This window comes from Vombatus ursinus, unplaced genomic scaffold (assembly GCF_900497805.2).
Source record: "Vombatus ursinus unplaced genomic scaffold, bare-nosed wombat genome assembly UNPS02009835.1, whole genome shotgun sequence".
Lineage (NCBI taxonomy): Eukaryota > Metazoa > Chordata > Mammalia > Diprotodontia > Vombatidae > Vombatus > Vombatus ursinus.
In genome coordinates, this window is record NW_020949613.1 from 21,108,869 (window position 1) to 21,129,149 (window position 20,281).

Sequence of the window (20,281 nt, forward strand, 5' to 3'; positions counted from 1 at the left end):
TTTTTTATTATGATTTTCAGTTAGGCCAATAATTTTTAAATTGTCTCTCCTAGATCGATTTTCCAGGTCAGTTTTTTTACCAATGAGGTATTTTACATTTTCATCTATTTTTTCATTCTTTTGTTTCTGTTTGACTGATTCTTGCTGTCTCATAGAGTCATTAGCTTCCATTTGCCCAATTCTAATTTTTAACAGATTGTTTTCTTCTATTAGATTTTGTACCTTCTTCTCCATTTGGCCCATTGTATTTTTTAGGGACTTGTTTTCTTCAATGTACTTTTTTTTTCCAGTTGGCCAATTGTATTTTTTTTTTTGGCTAGGCAATGGGGTTAAGTGACTTGCCCAGGGTCACACAGCTAGTAAGTGTTATGTGTCTGAGGCTGGATTTGAACTCAGGTCCTCCTGAATCCAGGGCTGGTGCTCTATCTACTGCGCCACCTTGCTGACTCAAATTGTATTATTTTAGGAACTTATTTTCTTCAATGTACTTTTTTCTAGTTCACCAATTGTATTTTTTAAAGACATGTTTTCTACAGTTAGTTTTTGTCCTTTCTTTTCCAAGCTATTGACTCTCTTTTGCATACCTCTCATTTATTTTCCTGTTTTTTCTTCTACCTCTCTCATTTGACTTTTAAAATCCTTCTTGAGCTCTTCTAAGAAAACTTTTTGGGCTTTGGACTAGTTCATATTCCTTTTTGAGGTTTCAGATGTGGGTTTGTTGACAGTGTTGTCCTCTTCAGAATTTCTGCCGTGATCTTCACTGTTCCCATAACAAGAATCTATCATACGTTTCTTTTTGCTCATGGTGTTTGCTTATTTCCTGGCCTTTAAAGAGAATGAACTCTCCTGATGAGGAGCTGAGGGCACTGACCCAAGCTTCTTGTGTTGGGAGCCTAGGGCCTGGTCACTGGTTTTGTGTGCTGGGGCCTCCAATCCTGGCAGTTGGAGGCTGTAGGGTTCTGGCAGCTTACCTGGTGTTGGACTGGAATCAGCAACACTGGAAGTCTAGAGGTAGGATTGGATAGTGTGGCTCCTGGAGATTTCCTGCTCACCTGGGCCTTTCCTTCTTTTCATTTTCTTCAGCTCCTTTCAGATGGATGTTGCAGGATGTTTATCCATCTGGGGCCCCTTGGAGCGCTGCTTTCCCTTAGTTTTGCTGAGGCACTAGGAGAGCCAGTTGCTGTGGAATGCCAAGGCACCTGGTGGTTTTCCAAGTTGGTTTCCACTGATTCCCCCACCCTCATTGAGGCACTCAGGGGCCCTGGTGTTGGTGTTTGCCTGCTCTACCACCTGAGTTTCAGGATCTCCTCTTGGTATGCTGAGGTGGGGCTTTCTGATAGCTTGCTGGGATGCCTCCCATTCTGTACTATTTCCCCCAGGGCAAGAGGGACCTTTCCTCTTAATCCCTCAAGCTACCTAGGCTCCTGGACTGCTGCACCCTGTCTTTCTTCTGTTTCTGCTGTTCCAGGGTTTTTCCTGGGGCAGTATTTTCTGGGCTTTCAGAGGTTAATAAGGGAGGGTAAGAGTGACTTACTTCTTACTCTGCGTCTTGACTCTTGGAAGCAGAAGCTAATATTATATTTAAAAGTTTTACATCAATGTTTATTAAAGACATTAGTCCATAATTTTCTTTCTCTGTTGTGACTCTACCTGGTTTGGGTATAAAGACACATCATTACTATAGAAAGAATTTGGTAGGATCCCTCCTTTTCCTATTTTTTAAAATAACTTGTGTAATATTGGAAATAACTATTCTTTGAATCTTTGATGGAATTTGCTTGTAAATACATCTGCTTCTAGAGTGTTTTTTTTTTAATTCACTTATGACTTGTTCCATTTTTTTTAAGATTGGGTTTAAATTTTACATTTCTTGTCCTATTAAGCTGGATATTTTATATTTCTGTGAATACTCATCCACTTCATTTGTCAGTTTAATCCAATTCATTGTTTTATAGGATCGTAATACTGCCTTTTAAAATATAGTGTCATGGTTCTTAAAGATCGGAAGGACTTTAGAGGTCATCTATTCTAATCCCCTCATTTTACAAATGAGAAAAGTGTGGCCCAGAAAAGTGAGAAATAACTTTTTCTTAACATTATATACAGAATAAGTAGCAGAATCTAGAATAAAACCCAAGTCTTCAGACAATAAATCTGGTGCTATATCCACTAAATGGTGATTGCCCACAACATCATACCATTATGTGAGTTAAAGAATTGATTTATTAATGGTCGTAGTCCCTGTCATGTTTCATGACTATAATGATTATTCTTTTAGTTGATGTGAAACTGTTTGTAGTCTTTGCTTCATCTTTGCTATATCTTTGCTTCAAAAGGTGCTCCTTTGTCCAAAAAACAAAAAGCAAAAACAAAAACAAACAAACAAAAAAAAGTACCACCCCTGTTGTTTCTGAGGCTTTCACACCAATGCCACATTTCTTGGAATTGTATTTTCATGTATCTTCATTCATTCCTTTGCCCTCTACTTCAGTTTGCTTAGGAAGCCTCTTCTTTGTTCATACATATTCTGGTCATTCTCCATTGAGAAAAACAATGTTTCCCTAAGCTTTTTGGGAATGCTGGTAGACCGATTGGGGTTCCAAGCACTTGCTAATAATGATGTTCTTAATAATTATGTTATCTGATATGTTCATAATACATCATGATTTACCAAATGCTTCACACAAATCATATGATTTTATTCTCATTACAACTGTGTGAGACAGATTTTTTGTTGTTGTTGTTCAGTCATTTTTCAATTGTATTTGACTCGTCTTCACCCCATTTAGGGATTTCTTGGAAGATACTGAAGTAGTTTGCCATTTCATTCCTTCTCCAGTTCATTTTACAGATGAGGAAACTGAGGCAAACAGGGTTAAGTGACTTGCATAGAGTCACAGCTAGTTATTGTCTGAGGCCAGATTTGAACTTGTAAAGATGAGTACTGCTGACTCCAGGCTCAGCACTCTATCCACTGTGCCTTCTAGCTACCCAACTGAGGTAGACACTACCAGTATTTTTACATTTATTTTACACATAAGGAAACTGAGGCTTGCAAAGATTAAAAGATTTGCCCAAGGTAAAACAAAGTTTTTAGTCAAGCTGGCATCCTAGTTCAAGAATTCAGGGCCTCAAAGGCCATAGCAACAGAACAATACAGGTCAGGGTATGGCGTCAGTTTAGTCATAGTCAATAAAGTTTCAAACCAGAAGGGAAAACCCAAGTCAGACCAGTCTTAGCACAAAAGAGAGCCCAGAGAAAACTATTATTACAACAAATTTCCCTTTCAAAATAAGGCCTTTTATCCTGGATTGCTCAGGGATACAAGGAGGATCCAAAGCTGGTGGAGAAACCCTAAATTGGCTTTAAAAGCCTTGACTAGGTAAAAGAAGTGACTCCTACAAGCTCTGATGATGAGCAAGACTCAGTCTTTCTGAGCTCAGTTCCCTCTCTGTATCATATAAATAATACTTGTGCCTTTCTCACAGAATCACCATGATGGTCAAATGAGACTAGCACGTTGAAAACCTTAAAACATTAAAAAGTCTCCGTTACATTATCATTGTTATTAATTGATATTGTCATTGGGAGTTGGGCTTCCTTCACATTCACCTAAAAACCTATGGAACCTATGTCTAGAGGGACAGTCATGTCTTTTAGGAAGATTTGGAGTTCTTCCAGGAGCTATAGGATCTGGGGGACTTGTCTCATGTAGAAATAGTCTACCTATGAGAAATAGAGAATTGATTCTTTTACCTAATTTTATGCCTGCACTGTTTTTGAGAAGCAGACTCTCAAAATGCCAATATGGATGGGTTAGTGAGTTATTTAAACTTTAATACTGTTTTTAAACATGTTCATTCTAGGTTCCTTATATTTATGTAGTTCTTAGATTTACACATCAGAGCAGATAATTCAAGATGGAATCTGGTCTATAGTTAACAACACTGAGATGGAACTCTTCTTTTGACTCTGATCACCAGGGCTTATTCCCAAACATTATTACTCAACCAGGAGGACCCTACCACCCTTTATTCAGTGACCTCTTCCAGGCCAACATTCTTCACGCACTGTTGCCACAAGCTAGTCCTTCACCACCCCAAATTTGGTCCAACCATTTTCTGTCCTCAGACTTATACACAACAGCATAGACTTAGAGATGGAAGGAACTATAGAGGTAATCAATCAGTCAACAATTATTTATTAAGCACCTACTATGGGTCTGACACTGTGCTAGGCACCAGGGATACAAGTATAAAAAATAGAACAACTTCTACTCACAAGAAGCTTACATTCTTTTGGAAGAGACAACAAATACATGTATAAATATAGGTATAAAGATGTCAAATGAAGAAATATAAACACATACAAAGCAGTTAAATACAAGGTAGCTGGTTAGAAAGGGCACTAGCAGATCAATGGGATCAGGAAAGGCTTCATGAAAAAAGGAATGAGGCAGAGGTGAGGAAGGAGTACATTCTAGGTATGGGGAAGGCAAGCTGCAAAGGCTCAAAGGTGAGATGAAGGGTTGCATGTGAGCATCATAGATAGCCAGTTTGACTGGATTGTAGAGTGAAGGGGGTGTGGGGTGGTGTAATATCCAATCAGTCAGGAAAGATAGTTTGGGGTAAGGTTGTGTAGGGTTTTGAAAGCTAAAATAGGAGTTTATACTTTATCTGAAAGGTAATCGGAAACCGCTGGAGCTGACTAAGAGAGTCACATGGTCAGCTAGTCCAATCTCCTCAGTTTACAGATGAAGAAATTGAGGCTAAGAGAAATGAATTCACTTCCTCAAAGTCTGAGTTTAAAAGTAACAGAGCTGGGATTTGAACCCAGGTCTTCTGATTTTGAATCCACTACTTCTTATGATAAAAATAAACTTGAAACAAAGCAGATGCCTATCAAATGGGGAATTGCTATCACTATGTCACTCTTTGGTCCCACTACATGTCTCAGAATTTTCAATAAGTACAATAATTTCATTCAACTCAAAAGCACTTGGGGTGCATTGGGGTGGAAAGAAACAAGGAAATTAGAAAGAAGAGAGATACCCCTCATCCATCCCCACCATATATGAAAAAAGACCAATGTGGAATTTGAAGCTTCTTAGGGGCAAGCAATGACAAGATGACACAGCACAAAATCATCACATCTCACCCTGATTTCTGTTTCCCAAGCAACCATACCCAAGCCTCACCTTGACACAAATCTGAAATCTCCATTTTTTAGCTACTAGTTGTTGTCTGTAGTACCTACATTGCCTTTGGATTAAGTGTTCCCTTCAGTTTTGTTTATGCTACCCTTTGCCATTGGGTGGCTGATTTTGTCTTATGTTCTTTGGATTGAGAGGACCAAGCAACTAAAACTCCTTTAAGAGATAATACTCAAGCAATTATTGGGAGAGCTCCAGGTTAGAAACATCTCCAGGATTTCTGTTAGGGCATTTGCTTATTCCTTTGGATATGCAGGAGACTTCATAATCATCCCTTTATTCAGTTTCTCTGACATCATTTTTTTCTTTCTTTTTTAAAAAATGTATTTAACCTTCATTTCAGAATATGTCTCCTCCCTTGCTATCCTTATAACAAAGAATTAAAAAAAAAGAAAGAGAGGAGAAAAGCAGGTCAGTAAAACTAACCAACACATCAGCAGAATCTGAAAGAATATGCAATATTCAAGAGCCACAGGGCAGAGGTGTGCTGGAACCAGATCGAACTAGCTCAAAAGAACAAGTTGTTCAATTTTCAGTGTGAACATTTACATGTCAGAAATCTATAAATGCTGCAAATTAGGTCTTGATTTATTGTTTTATTGATTGTCTAAATTTCAGAAAGTGATAGAGAGAATGTACATTTCCCACTCCATCCAAGAGCAAATTTTAAATATTTACCAATACAACGTTCAATAGCTTACTATTTCTGCAAAGAAAGAAGCAAAGTGGTGCATTTTCTCAATTCTTCTCTTGGGCCAACTTTAACTATTATAATTATATGACATTCAGAGGTTTATTATGTTCTTTCAATTTGTGTTACTTTAGTCACTGTATATGTTGTTTTGTGGGTTCTACATGCTTCATTTTGCATCAGTTAATAAGTTGTCTCAATTCTTCATCTTCATTATTTCTTGTCAATAACATTCCATTACATTCATATTTGTTTGGAAAGTTCCCTTTTAATAGAAGTATACTTTATTTCAAGCTCTTTACTGTAATATAAAAGTGATCATGTTTTCTTCCATCTTTGATCTTGTTCAGGTGTATAACTAGCAATCACTCTTCTGAGGTAAAAGGCATAAATATTGTATTCACTCTTTTAGCATAATACCCAGATCTTAGTTTAATTTGGCTTGAAAAGGGCACTAAAAGGGCTTCAGAGAGAGTAGAGGAAAGGGCAAAATGTGAAAGGGGAAAAGTAAAGAAGGATACATCACTGACCTTCACTTTTTACTATCCTCTGTACCATCTTGTGGGAAGAAGAAAAAGAAAAGGTAAAACTCTATCCTACTATCTATCAGTCAACTAACATTCACCAAGCACCTGTTATGGATCAATCTCTGTATTGGACATTGGCAATACAAAGACAAAAATGAAGTAATCCCTAACCTCTAGAAGTTTACATGTAAGTTACCAAGACCCTTTAGCCACCATTCTTTTCTTCTTAACCATCCATCTCTCACCCACTTAGCAATGAACTCCTCAACAGTATCAAAGAAAAATGGGAAAAAGGAGGAGGAAAAGAAGACCATCCTGATGTATCCAGGCAGATCCTGCCTTTCCTTTGCTCAGGGTGGTAACAATAGCAAAAAGGGAAAAAAATGAGATGCAAGCATCATATTAGTACAATAGAAAGAGCACTGGCTCTGATTCATCATATTTATGACAAGAGATCTCCTGTCAAGTATTGTAGGATCTGTTCTTGGGTCTGTGCTACTTAACATTTTTATCAATGTTTGAATAAAAGCTTTGATGACTACTCAGTTGCATATGACATTAAATGAGGAGATTAGCTCACATGCTAGATGACAAGTTTCAGATCCAGAAAAGTTAAGAACCCCTTTGCCAGGCATACAGTTGAATCTAACAATGAAATTCAATAAATCGATGATCCCTTGGTCCTATCAAAAGGGAAAAGGAGGACAGAGGAGAAACACGATGGAGAAAGGGAAGATAGACCCTATTCTGTTTCCTCTCAACCTAAGCTTTTGTCCTCATGCCTTTCCGTATATAACACCAAACCTCATCTCATATCTCCAGCCTCCCAGCCTCCTTCCAGCTCCTCATTCTTTTTAGAGAATCAATATGATTTAACCCAGGAAACCCCACCACCCTGGCTCTGAAGTTCCTTAAATACTTTATCTTCTTTTATCATCAAGTGGCTCCCCTAACTCTTTCATGAGGGGCACTTGCCTTGAAAATGGGAAGGGAGAATTCCTATTCTTACTACCAGATATTTTGTGAGTGATGGGGAAGAGGTGTGTGTCTGCCATTCCAAATTAGAACTTCATTTATATTATCTTTTATGAACTCTAGGACAGATAAGTGGAATAATGACCAAAGTGCTCAAAGTGGATGCAGGAAGACCTGAGTTAAAATGCCTAGGACAATTACTTAGCTGTGTGACCCTTGGCAAGTCACTTAACCTCTTCTGCCTCACTTTACTCATCTATGAAATGGGGATAACAGTAGCAGAGTTGTAAGGATCAGAAGAGATAACATAGACAAAAGTTTTAAAAACTATATGAATGCTGTTATTGTCATTATTAATTATTACCCAATCTGCTAAATCATATGGTAATTTTAGCATTGCGCTTCAGCTACATTACTGATTAAATAAACTTTCATGGACTGGTCTCAAAGGCAGGTAGAACCTAATCAAGGTACATAAGGGAGGGGGAAAGAGGAAGAGAATAATCATTTATATAGACCCTCCTCTGTGTTCATCTCTGTGCTAAGTGCTTTACAAATACCGTATTTTATCCTCACAATAATCCTGTTAGGTACATGATATTATTATCCCCATTTTATAGTTGAACATACTGAGGCAAAAAAGATTAAGTGACTTCCCCAGCATCATATAGTTAGTATTCTGAAGACAAATATGAACTCATCTTTCTGACTTGAAGCCCAGCATACCGTTCACTGCATCACCTAGATGTTTCTATAACTTTATACGGTTATCTTAATAGGAAAATGTGTACCGAGCTCTAAATAGTCTGATTTTTGGAATACAACTGATTGGAGAATATGAGTAGGTTCTTAATCAATGCATTTTTGTCATGATTATTTTGACACTGGCTTCAGAGGACTATGTGAAAGTATTATAAGGAAAAGACCCATACTGGAAGTTCCCAACTCTCAAATGAGAGTAATTTGGATTGTTTTGGGTTGAAAATCATGAAAAATTAACCCCCTGCATCAAATGTCAACTAACTAATCAGTAAACAACATGCATGTATTGAGAATCTACTATAAATCTACTATGATAGTTAAAATTTATACCCATGTAAGTATATCCAAAATAAATTAAAGGTAATTTTTACGGGGAGGTAATTTATAGCAACTGGGGGATCAGGAGAGATATCTTATTGGAGATGGCTTTAGAGAAGTGCTTTGGAAAGGGAACCAGAAATTCTAAGAGAAGGTATTAGGAAGCCATGAGTAGAGAAGTGACATCAGACATTCTTGCTTTAGGAATATCACCTTGAAAGGAAGCTAAGTGGAAGATTTGCAACAAATTTCAAACTAAAAAGAATCATAAATTTTTAGAGTTTGAAAAGACGTAACAGGTCATACAACCTTTCATTTCACTGATGAGAAAACTGAGACCCAGAGAGGTTAAGTGATGCCCAAGACCACACAGGGAGTAAATGGCAGAGCCAAGGTTGCAATCTAAGTCCTTTGACCCTAAAATATGCAGTGTTTCAAATACCTTTTAATTAACTAATTTGATGATAGTAATCATAGTTGTCACATTGCCCTGGATGTTTATCTACTGTTAAAACACAGGGTTGATAACTACATCTGAAGCATTTAGCTATTTTTTAAATTTGTGAAATATTAGCTAACAAACCATTCAGTTAATTTTTACTCTTGTGACCTCAAAATGTAATCAATTGTAAAAAGAACTAGTCACAGAAGCAATTTGATCTTTTTTATTAGCTCTGGTGTGTGTGTGTGTGTATGTGTGGGTATGAGAGAGAGAGAGAGAGAGAGAGAGAGTGCACAGGAAGCTCAGATATCATTCTACCCAGAGACAGTCTGAGTTGTTTAAAAGAGGTTGAGCCTCCAGCTCCTCACTAAGGAATCTGTTAGGAGTTTATTCGTAATTTGAGCAAGGGAAGAAGCAAAAGAGGTAAGTCTATATTGTATCTAATTTTTAGTGAACTTATAATTGTATTAGATATTGAAGAAGGAAGTTCAACTATGGAACTAAAACTTTTCAACCCCAAACTGAAACTAAAGTCTTAAATTTCTGCATTTGTCTGAAGCTTTCAATGCATGTTTTTGTTGTTGTTGTTGTTGTTGTTTTTGGTTTTTTGTAGTTGTTTGAAAGGTAGTGCTATATTTTGGTTTGTAGAGAAGGATGGTAAAGAGAGAGAAAAATAAGAGGTAAAAATTCACATGAAATATTTATACAAGGATGCTGGCTATCAAAATCTGATTTCTGAGAGTGATAGAATCATAAAATTTTATAACAGAAATGGGTGTCTGATAGATTGGAATTTTTGTTGCTCTGGAAACTCACATAGTAGCAAAATATAAATATTAAGTATCTGAAAGGTTTATATTCTTCTTCAAAATACTTGTATTAGACATAATTTCCATTGCTATATTTACATTGTGTCTCTATGAACTATTAAGTTAAAATACCTTAATGCCTGATAGTTTTTTTAGGACACACACTTTGTCATTTTCACATTATTAACCACATTCTCTAACCAAGCTAAAGGCCATCTCTTACAAGGTAAGAACTGGTGTGTTGCCTGTTGTTACATGAAAACAGGGACCAAAGAAATGGAGAATTTTGTTATCAGTTGCCTGTGGGAACTGCTGCTGAGCACATTATTTAAGGTAGTTCTTGCTTTCTTTTGTGAACTAGATTATTTATAATGAAAGCAAACAAGAATAAAGAGAAAACATGAAAATTCTGCTACTACAATAAGCCTTATTATATGTCTCTGAAAAACCTAACTTTAAATTACAAGAAAACATCAGTGTTAAGATTCAATTGAAGTCTATGGTCTTAAATTAATTTATCTGGAAAAAGTTATTTTGTGAAAAGTTTTTGTTTAGTGCCTTGACTGGATTTTGACTCAGAGGACCTGGGTTTGAATCCTGGTTCTTTTAATTGTCTCTACCTACTAACTGGAGGACCCTAGGAATGTACTTCCCTTTTCTGGACCTCATTTTCCTATCTGTAAACTAAGAGGGTTGAATTAACTGATCTTTACAATCCCTTCTGCCTTAAATTTGTGATGTTTACTCAGTTATTGGTGGCTACTATTTCCACATACCCTGCCTAGGATGGACAAATGTCATCATTAGAATTTGTGCCAACCCTATACTATAATCAGCTGGACAAGTGTGATGGTATAGACATTCCAAAAAAAAAAAGTGTGTTTGCCTAAAGACTAAACATCGTCTGCATTGTAAAATCAACGTCTGTCAGCTCCTTCTTTGACTGTGCCTCCCTTAAAGGTCTCAATTTACAATCTAATACAGGACTTTCTTAGCAGCAGAGGACTAGGTGGGAATACTGAGAGAGAATGCTGAACTTCATATGTAGTTTTATAGAGTCTGATTGGGTAATTCATGCACAGTGGGACTTCCTGGTTCTTAGTTCCATTTAATACTGAATCTAATTTTTATGCCAGACTTATCCCTGGAATGGGAAGAATAAACACACTTAACTAAGTCTGGGACTGAAATGGATATTTACCTCTTTTCCATCTACTTTGCCCTGCCCCCAGCACAGTTTCAATCATTTGTCTTAGCAAAAAATGTAAAGATCTGTGGAGTTTAATGTCCTCCTCTTACTTGATCTACTAAGTGAATCACTTGTTTGCTTTTTATATGGTGTCTTTTTTATGGCTGAGACATTTCTCGATGATCAAGGTAATCTCTTTTTTCTTCCCCACAACTCAAAATTAGTCTTAGACTTAGATACTGTGAAGATATTCTGGATTATTTTTCTTTTTTTAACCTCTCTTTGATCAACTAATAGGAGCCATTTGAAGCTTATTTGAAGATGACAATGACCCCAATCCTCTAGATCATAGTTTTAGAATTTTAGTTCAACATCATTTTTTAAAGTGTTTCAGATATGTAGGACTTACACTGCTTGAGCTGACAGATTTAAAACTGGAAAGTCATTAATCTTACTTAATTTACAAATTACTTTTTTGAACAAGTACAACCCCTTGATTTTATAAATGAGGAAATAATGTCCCAAAGAGGTTCAGTGGCCACCCCAGGGTCACACAGAAAGTGGTCAGAAGCAGGATTTGAACTCAAGTCTTCCTGATTACAAGTTGAGCACTCTATCTGCTTTACTTCAGTAACTTTCTTCTTGTTCCATGAAGCCAAAAGTGATTTTACCCACGTGTAAACTCACATAACATCATGTTTGGCCCTCCCTGGTATAAAAATAATACCGTGTGTGTTATGATCTTTTTATGTACAAGGTTTATCACACTAATGGAAGATCAGTGTAGGAGATGTGGCAAAGGAAAAAAGGCAATGTGGAATTGTGGAAAGAGACTAGGACTTGTATTCAGAGCTCTGGTTAGTATCATGGAATTCATGTTTATTAGCACTATGGCCATAAGCAAGTCACTTAATCTCTCTGAGCCTCAATTTCCCTATCTGCTCTCTTCTCTCTCCATTTCTTGCCTTCTGAACAATCAGATGAGTACTACCACTGCGACCAGAAAAGGTGACTATGTTTTTCTTCCCCGTGATTCCATTTATAATCATTTTGACTACCTAGACCAGAACTCCTTCCCAAGCTACCATTGTCCTGTGTAATATCCCCTTGAGGACAGGCAATATCTCACTTTGGTATTTGTATCCTGACACCCAGCACATGCTTAGCACACAGGAAGTAATTAATACTCATTGATTAATTGATTGAGCTGTAAAAGTCAATATTGTTAGATTATTTCTCTCACACAGTTTTTATGGCAAAATATATGTGTAGTACATGATGAACTGACAACTGGATTTCAAAGAATGCTGTAGAAATCTAAAGTGGAGGAGCAGCTAGGTGGCGCAGTGGATAGAGCACTGGCCCTGAAGTCAGGAGGACCTGAGTTCAAATCTGGCCTCAGACCAAACACTTGACATTTACTGGCTGTGTGATCCTGGGCAAGTCACTTAACCCCAATTGCCTAAAAAAAACAAAACAAAACCAAAAAAAATTTAAAGTGGAAACTCTCACTTCAGATTGAGGTGGTTAGGGATAGCTTTCAGCTGAAGCAGAATTTAAAATGGTCTTGAAGGCTTTATAGAATTTGGGTAGGAAAATGGAAAGAAGGTTGGCTCACTAGGACAGCTAGAGCAACACATACACATACACATACACACACACACACACACACACAAACATGGAGATGGTAGAGCGTAGGGCATTTTCAAGGGACAAATTAAACCAGGTCAATTGGCAAAAAGGATACATACAGGAGAGAAGTCAGTGAGGCAAGAAAGGAAATCTGGGAACAGATTGTGGAGAGCCTTATCATTAGGCTAAATCCAAGAGAGAGCCACAGATGATTCTCAAGCAAGAAAATGGCATAATCAGAGCAGTGCTTTGTGAATATAAAATAACAAAATATATTCAGAATGGGATAGGGAAGCTTGAGCCTGGTCATAGGGATAACTATGAGACTTTAAATCCAGTTAGGAAACAGGACAAGTAGGTGGTGCAGTGGATAGAGCTCCAGCCTTGGAGTTAGGAGGACTTGAGTTCAAATCTGGCCTCAGATCAAACACTTGACATTTACTAGCTGTGTGACCCTGGGCTTAACTTCATTTGCCCCCTCAAAAACAAACAAAAAAAAAACAAAAAAATGAATAAATCCAGTTAGGAAGAGCATCATGTGAGCATATCTCTAGATATGGAGGGATCCAAGAGATCATTAAGTATAACCCTCTCAATTTATAGAGAAAAAACCAGAGGCACAGGAAGGTTAAATGATTTGGCTAGAGCCACATAACTAAAAGTTTCTGGGGCAGGATTTGACCCCAGATCTTCCTGACATCAGGCCCAGCACTCTCTCTAATGCATTACCTAGCTGCCTATAATTTTGGACCATTGTCAAATACATACAGTATTTTCCTGACTCTAAGTCCAGTGCCCTAACCAATAAGCAATGGGACTTCATGATCCAGTTTCTCTACTAGAGTGATACTAGCTGGCATGGATGGAAATGACAAGTGCATGAAATAATTAAAGGTATAATTCACACACACACACACACACACTCACACACACATTGATTGATTGGATGCGGCCCATGGAAAGGAATCAAAGGTGACACTAATGTTTTGAGACTGCGAGAGAATTATACCATTAACAAAAACAGAGAAATCAAGAAGAGTAAATGATACAGTGCAAAACACGCTAAATTAGTAATTAAAGATCTAGATTCAAATCCTGGCTTTGCCACTTGCTACCTAAGTGTATGACCTTGGGCATCACATAATTTCTCTGGACTTCAACTTACTCATCTGTTAAAATGAGAAGGTTTACCTTCCTTGGACAAGTATTAGGTCCCTGTAAGGTCCCATGCAGCCCTAAATTTATGGAGGTATGATTGTTGTTTTTGTCTGGTAGGGTGGAGAGAAATGACAAAATCAGTTTTACACATGTTGAATTGCAAGTGACATTCAGGCAACCAGTGTTTATGCTAAGCAGGGGGTTAGAGATATGGAGAATCATGGGATCATAGATTTAGAGTGAAAAGGTCTAGCCCCTCTTTTAACAAATAAACAGCTGTGGCAAGAGATATTTAAAAGGTTTGCTAAAGATTACCCGAGTAGCAAATAGAAAGGATGAAATTTGAACCAAGGTCCTCTGAAACCTTATCTAATGGTCTTTTCAGTGAAAAAGTGGGAGAAAGATGAGCTTTTAAAGAAGACAAAGACATGGTGAGAGAAGTAAGACGAAAAGTACCCAACAAGCAGAACTGGACCTATAAGTAGAGAAGTAGGGTAGTGTAATGTGGAGGAGTCAAACTCATTGCTCCAGGCCACAGGTGACCCCCAATACTCACAAGTGCAGCCCAGATTAAAATATTAATTGGGAAATGTTTAACAAAAAAATAAAAATACAATATAATATAGATAATTTGTAGTTTTCTAAGTCAATATGCAGTTGCAAGGATTTGTTTCTCTCTGAGTTTAACACCACTGACATGTTGGATAGACCATTACCTCTGGAGTGAGGGAGGTGAGGATTCAAATACCACCTCCATTACTTACTGTGTGACCTTGGACAAGTCACTTAATTCCTTTGTCCCTGGGAGAACAATGGCCTCTGAGGTTCCTTCCAGCTCTAAATCTATGATTCTGTGATCTCATGATCTCCCCACCTTATCTAGTAAAGCTTTAAGATCTATCATCCCCTGCTCTCCAGAGTTTTCATCAGATTCCAAGAAGGGAAGAAATGGACTCCTGATAGCACCCTCTTCCTCACCCCTCCCATTTTGTTTACAGACTTTACTATCAACATTCCCCCAACGCTGTCAAAACTTCAGGAAGAAGAAAAATAGTTCTATCAACAAAAAGTTGAGAAACTCTTGGTTTTTGTTGCTGTTCAGTCATTTCCAGTCCCACCCAATTCTTTGTTACCCCATTTGGGGTTTTCTTGGCAAAGGTACTGGAGTGGTTTGCCATTTACTTCTCTAGCTCATTTTACACATGAGGAAACTGAGGCAAGCAGGGTTAAGTCACTTGCCCAGATCATATAGATAGGAAGTATCTGAGAACAGATTTGAACTCACGAAGATGAGTCCTCCTGCTCCAAGATCAGTGCTCTATCCACTGTACCACCCAGCTGCCCTAACTCATGGGTGACTGGTAAGCAATATTAGTGGGACAGAAAAAGGATGTGGCATAAAAACCAAACTTAAGGGGGTTGCAGAGAGAATGATTGGTGAAGCAAAGATAAACCACTAATTCCAAGTTCAACATTAAAGGGAGGAGAGGAACCAGACCTTGGAATTAAACAGAAAGGTGTTTTTTTTTTTTAAGAGAAACTATTTTGCTGTGTGTTTTTAGAGATTTTAACCTCTTTAGAGAGAGAGAGAGAAAAAGAGACAGAGAGGATATTGAACTGATGTTACAGAGAAAGTGGATAATTTAGAAACCCAAGCCTTTAGAAGCAGGTAGATAGCACAGTAGATAGAGGAGTATACAGAACAGTGGACCTGGAGTCAGGAAGACTTGAGTTCAAATCTAGCTTCAGAAATTTTTTATCTATGAAACTCTGTATGATTCAGTTTCTTCATCTCTGTAATAGCATCTACCTTGCAAAGTTGTCATGAAATAATATTTGTAAAACCTTAAAGTGTTATATAAATACTAGCTATTATTATTAAAATAGAAGGAAGTAGATGGAACTGAGGGCACTGGGAGAAAGGAAGAAAGACATCTCTTCCCCTGATACAGGAAGCAAAGAAGAGAAAATACAGTTTCCTTCTTTTCCTTTCTCTTCCTTTCCCTTTTTCCTTAATTGATTCCTCATTTATTTTGTATAGAAAGCAGCCTATCATGTGTACAGTGTGGCATACAGACTTTTCTTTGTATGTATGTATGTATAAACATATATACACATGTAAATATATATACATGTACATATACATATATGTGTATATATGGATGTATAAATATATATGTTTGAAATTTCAAGAAACAGCTAGTCTCTTGTACTGCAACACATGATAACTGCATTTGAAAACAAAATCCCATTGTTTCTAAAGAGACTGGATATACCAGAGGTGTTGCTAGGATTTGTCTGCAGTATGTTTGACCAGCAGTGAGTGGGTCTGACTCAAGATTCCTATTGCCTCCTAATTATTTTGGTGATGTTGTGCAAGGCTGTACTTAGGTAGCATCACTCATTTTATAACAGTTCACTGTAGCAAGAGAACATTGGGGTCAAGAGAGGTTAGTCCAGGCCAGTTCATGTGAATAAATGGAGTGTAATGTGTTTCTCCCAATGCCAAGGTGTGCTGGCATAAAGGCCTGCTTACATAACTAGAATGGCCTTTAAAAAAAAAAGAATCACCCACATTAATGAAAATGGCAGTTTTGTTTGGAGAAACACCACTGGACTGGGCATCAGGAGACTCATGTAATACTCGTAATCCTGCCATTTGCTGGCCGTCTAGGTTTAAACAAGCCTGGGCTGGCCACCTCTCTGGGACTCCATTTTCTTATACATAGAATAAGAATGTAAATCTTAAAGATCTGTAGGGACTCTTCCATCTCTGACCTGATGCCCTTTTTCTATTTTAATATGTACATGGTCAAAGAGAAAAGCACCCTAACTCATTTTCACATGACTAAATTTCCATGTGGGCATTTTGATTTTAAATTGATCTTAATTCTCTAGTGGGTGCTTAACCCATTTGGGGTTGCTGAAGTTGTCATGCTAAGTCTCTTCATAAGATTATTTCTGCCATGATGAGACATCTGGCTGGTTGTTGTTGAGTTGTTTCAGTCATGTCCTACTCTCCATGACCCCATTTAGGGTTTTCTTGGTAAAGACACTGGAATGGTTTGCCATTTCCTTCTCCAGCTTATTTTACAGATGAGGAAATGAGGCAAACAGGGTAAGTGACTTTATGCCCAGGGTCACACAGCTAGTAAGTATCTGAACCTGTATTTGAACTCAGGTGTTCCTGACTCCAGGGCTATCTGTCTGTCTCCTGCACTACTTAGCTACCCCTCTGGTTGATTAGTAACTATTAGTTATCTTCCTTTAAGAAAGCAACTGTTTGCTAATGTAGTATAGTGTTTTCAGTATTTGTAATCTAACCTCCCTAATATCTTCTGTCCATATTTCCACAGTTATTTATTCTGAAGAGCCAAACAGAATCAACAACTCTCCTAAAGGAGAAATAGATTCCATCTCTAACTTCTCTTCAAGCTCTTAGTTCTATCTCTCTCATATAATTTAATTTGTGTAGCAATATCATGTTTTACAAAACCCTGTAGCTTATTACCTAGTCAGTGTCCTGTTTTCCTCAAGTTATGGAAATTCATTTCATTATTTTTCCCATGGGTGTTTTTCATACATGTATGAAGTTCACAAGGATGTGATTTTCACATTATCTAGCTCACCTTTTGCTTATATAGTTAGTGCTGGTATGCCATAATGGGTATACCATGACTGGGAGTCAGGAGACTCATGTAATAGTCATAATCTTGCCATTTGCTGGCTGTCTAGGTTTAAACAAGCCTGGTCTTATTATGTAATCCAAATGAGGCATTTCCCTCATTCTCCATATATTCTATCAAATCATTATGTCCTTGATATTTCAGCCAATTCATTTATTTCCATAGTATATGAGTAACCTGAGTAAAATTATTTGAATAGGGGGCAGCTAAGTGGTGCAGTGGATAGAGCTCCAGCCTTGGAGTCAGGAGGACCTGAGTTCAAATCCGACCTAAGACACTTGACACTTACTAGCTGTGTGACCCTGGGCAAGTCACTTAACCCCAATTGCCTCACCAAAAAGCAAAAAAAATTATTTGAATAAATCATTTCTCTAAATAATAATCTTTAATAACATCTCTACCCACTCCTCATTTTCTTTAGTTTTTATTGCATCTGGTATGTTTTTATTTCTAGTTCATTTTTCTGAAAAGACAGAAAGCCAGATGGTAGAGTGGGTAAAGTTCTAAACCTGAAGTCTGGCCTCAAATACTTAACTGAATGATCTGGGTGAATCACTTAACCTCTGTCTCAGTTTCCTCATATGAAAAATGGGATAATAATAGCATCCACTTCCCAGGGTTCTTGTGAGGATAAAATGAGTTAATATTTGCAATGGGCTTTGCAAACCTTAAAGTCCAAGTAAATGTTATTTCTAAAGACTAGTAAATATTTCTAAAGACATTGAGTTTAACTGCATTATTCAATATGCACTTATTAATCACCTACTATGTATAAAGCACTGTGTGAGGAGCTGAAAAGATAAAGTCAGAAGTGGGAAGAGTTCCTGATTTCAAGGACTTTATATTCTATGATTAAAAATCACAGTCTTTTCAGTGTTCTCTATCACCCGTCTATGCTGCTATTCCTTTATCTTCCTTCTGTATTTCTTTGGTTATGTAAGGAGGTCTCTGGAATCTCCTCAGTTAATTAGTACTTTATTTGAAATGTCTCTCCTAGTTTCTACCAGAAAAGCATGTTGTGCAGGGCAGCTCTCAATCATCACAGCCAATAAAACCTTTCCTCAGACCTTTTGCTCCTTTAGCTTCCATTCCATAGCAGTCTAGAGAAAGTTACACGCTACCTTTCTCCAGCGAGATGAGAATCCATGCCACTGTTATTTCAGGGATTCTCATGACATCCTCATGGGAGAGATTTAACATTAGCTATAATTTTGGAGATAAGTAAATCCATGTCAGAGGGAGGCAAATAAATTCCCAAGTGACACTTGACAGATCAGTCAGAAATAGGAATGGAGCTTAGACATGATATGCTATCCATTTAACTATTCTTCTTCAGTCAAGTCCTATGGGAAAAGTACCACTCAGCTTATCTAGAACAAGACAGAATACAAAAGAGAAATTATCTCAAATATCCTTACTTTGAGTATCATAAACTACCCTAAATTTTCCAGTGTCCAGTTCTCTATTCCTTACTTTTATATTGGAGATGTTGTGAGGTAGCTTTTCAAAGAATGATAGTCATAATAATAATGACTCCCATGCTTAAATTCCAGGATCAGATAGAAAATCATCTGTTCGACCCGTGAGGTCCTTCATAACCTGCACCTTTTCTACCTTTCCAGTCTTCTTACACCCTTCCCACCCCCAAGTACTCTCTGACCCAATGACACTGGCCACATCTCAGTCTCTTGATTTTGTTGGCGTACTTCACATCCCTATCTTCTCTTATTTCTGGTGACTTCCCTCTGTTGATTATTTCCTATTTATTCTGTATATAGTATGTTTGCATATATTTGAACATTAGATTCTTGTGAGATTCTTGAGGGCAGGAACTGTCTTTTGCCTTTCTTTTTATCCTCAGGGCTTAACACAGGGCCTGGTTCAGGGGTGGGGAACCTGCTGCCTCAAGGCCACATGTGGTGCTCTAGGTCCTCAAGTTCGGCCTTTTGAATGAATCCAAACTTTACAGAATAAATACTTTTATTAAGGGAATTTGTTCTGTGAAGTTTGGATAGCTAGCCTAGCTCAAAGAAGGCTCTTAACTGACTGACTTTATGTAGTACTTCAGTTTTGCAACATGTTAAGTCAGTTGATCCTCAAAAACTATACTCGTTGAGAAAAGAAGAAAAATTAATATTGGACTTTATGTTACAGGCACAAGCCTACCAGAAGTATTTTTTCTCATTTTAGATTAATCTAAATCATTATTCTGTTTAGAGAAAGGAATGTTCTAACTGCCAGTGTTCTCATGTCCTCAGATATTTCTCTAACACAAGTCACTTTGAAATCATATTTGTATAGTATTCTTGACATGGTCCAGCTTGTCCAAATAAAGTAATCTAAGACTCTTCTTTCCGGTCATTATCCTGTCCCTTCAGGACATAAGGATTGACAATGACTTTAACTAGGCAGAGGGTATTCTGGTTCTAAGTCTGGTTACCACCATTAATACATCTTCTGAGACCCTAGCTTTCATTAGCATCCTTTTTTATACGTAATAGAATGTTGTTAAGGGAAAGTAGGAAAAGAAAGTTAGTGGGAGACATTGTTTCCTGAGAAGTTTGATTAAGTATTAAAATTTTTCCTTCCTTCAATTTAGTACGAAATAGACTTTAGGCTAGAGAAATATTTATTTTCTACTGAATTAAAAAGGAGGAGGAACAAGCCTTTATTAACTACCTATGTACCAAGCACTGTGCTAAGTGCTTTACAAATGGTCCCATTTGATCCTCACACCAACCCTCAGAGGTAGGTGTTATTATCATCCTCATTTTACAGTTAAGGAAACTGAGACAGACAGAGGTTAAATGACTGACCCATGGTCTCATAATAAGTATCTGAGACTGGATTTGAGCTCAAGTATTCCTGGCCCCAGGCCCA

The 20,281-nt window shown here is 37.5% G+C and overlaps 1 protein-coding gene across 2 annotated transcripts in view; it reads left to right on the plus strand.

Moving 5' to 3' along the window:
- The window catches only part of RIMS1 (regulating synaptic membrane exocytosis 1), a 695,579-nt gene that overhangs the window by 647,603 nt on the left and 27,695 nt on the right, over positions 1-20,281 (plus strand). Inside the window, exon 1 of one of the 2 annotated variants that reach the window (XM_027852914.1) lies at positions 9,245-9,350. The exons of the other annotated variant lie outside the window; for it this stretch is intronic. The gene's annotated coding sequence lies outside the window, so the exon portion shown is untranslated. Of the gene's footprint in view, positions 1-9,244; positions 9,351-20,281 lie in introns of those variants that run through there. 2 annotated transcript variants of the gene reach the window in all.